The sequence below is a fragment of the Nanorana parkeri genome, unplaced genomic scaffold (assembly GCF_000935625.1).
Source record: "Nanorana parkeri isolate BGI_ZX_2015 unplaced genomic scaffold, ASM93562v1 scaffold1859, whole genome shotgun sequence".
In the NCBI taxonomy this organism is placed as follows: Eukaryota; Metazoa; Chordata; class Amphibia; order Anura; family Dicroglossidae; genus Nanorana; species Nanorana parkeri.
The window spans coordinates 115,460-116,870 of record NW_017308127.1 but is presented as its reverse complement, the minus strand read 5'-3'; positions in this window follow the sequence as shown (position 1 = coordinate 116,870).

The window sequence follows — 1,411 nt, the reverse complement described above, 5'->3', positions numbered from 1 at the left end:
CATGATATGTAATAAACTGGCATAATCTGGCTCTATAGCAGCCAGAAATATCAGGTGCCTATGGAGGGACAGACAAAGGATGGGAAAGGTCTCTGTCACATGACCATTACCCAGTACAGACCATCTCAGTACAGATCATGACCCTGGCCAATCAAGTTATACACAAGCAGGAAAAGGCTGCTTCCACCAGCCATCAACACAGACTTGATGGAGAACTGATTTCCACAAGAACAGATCATAATGTAATACATAAAAGGAGCACTAGCTCCGCCCACATTGTAGCTAGGATGCAGGCAGCTTGAGCCACCTAGCGTCATTCATTGCTAGCTTGCAGACGCCCTGAACCACCTAGTGTCCTAGCAACCAATAATGCATATTTGCACTGTATGCTTCTATGAATGTAAACATCACAGGAACATTTTGTGTGCAGTGTATGGATAACCTTTATGCAAGATCTTGCAGCCAGCTTCTGGCAGCAAGATCCATAATTGATAGTCATATTTTATTACACCTAAATGCATGAGCCCTTAGAGAATCACAGCTGATGCAAATGCTTTACTGGGTCCCTATGCAGGTCAGGCAGTGTGATGGAAAAGGTCCGATAATACATATATTCTGTTCTAGGGCACATTGATTCTAATGTGTACCTGCTGTTTTAAGTGACGCTGCCATGAGAGAAATACAGAGGTGTGCTTTGCTCACTTTGTTACAATGCTAGGGGCCTAACTGGTTAGAGGTTCACTTAAGTCCTGGCTTCTGTCTTAGGGTTGACTCCCTTGGTAGGTGACACAAGCTCACCCAAGACATAGTCTAAGTAAGAGCTTGATCTTCACCAAAGAACCCTGTGGAAAGTAAGGAACTGGTGACTCTAGTGGCCCCCAAATTATTTGCTGCAAGCTATCACCACGTTGCACTCCTCGGGATCATCCACCAAGGGGTTTGCAGGAACAGAGTGGGTATGGTGTAGATACAATGTACTAGATAGCAGGGGTCAGAGGACAAACCAAGGTCAGGGCAGGCTGCAGGCAAGAGCCTAGTTGGTGTTCAGGTGGGCAGCAGACAAGAGAGTTGTTGATATCCAGGCTGAGGTCAAATGCAGGTGGCAGGCAAGAGAGTATCAGGAACAGGTGAAGCAGTTCAGGTCAGTAACAGGCTCATCAGGAACAGCAGGAATCTTAGTGCACAAGGTAGCTGGCAAATAGACAAAAGCATGCCTAGCTTCAGGAACACATACTAATGCACACACGATGATTCACATGGCCACACGCTCATGCCTTCATGCACAACCACTCATAGCTAGATGAGCTGGCACACATGAGCATGTGAAACGATGCACAAAGATAAGAAGGGCCATGCCCATGGCTGTACAGATGTGGATCATGGAGGTACTATAACAATCACAAATCAATTT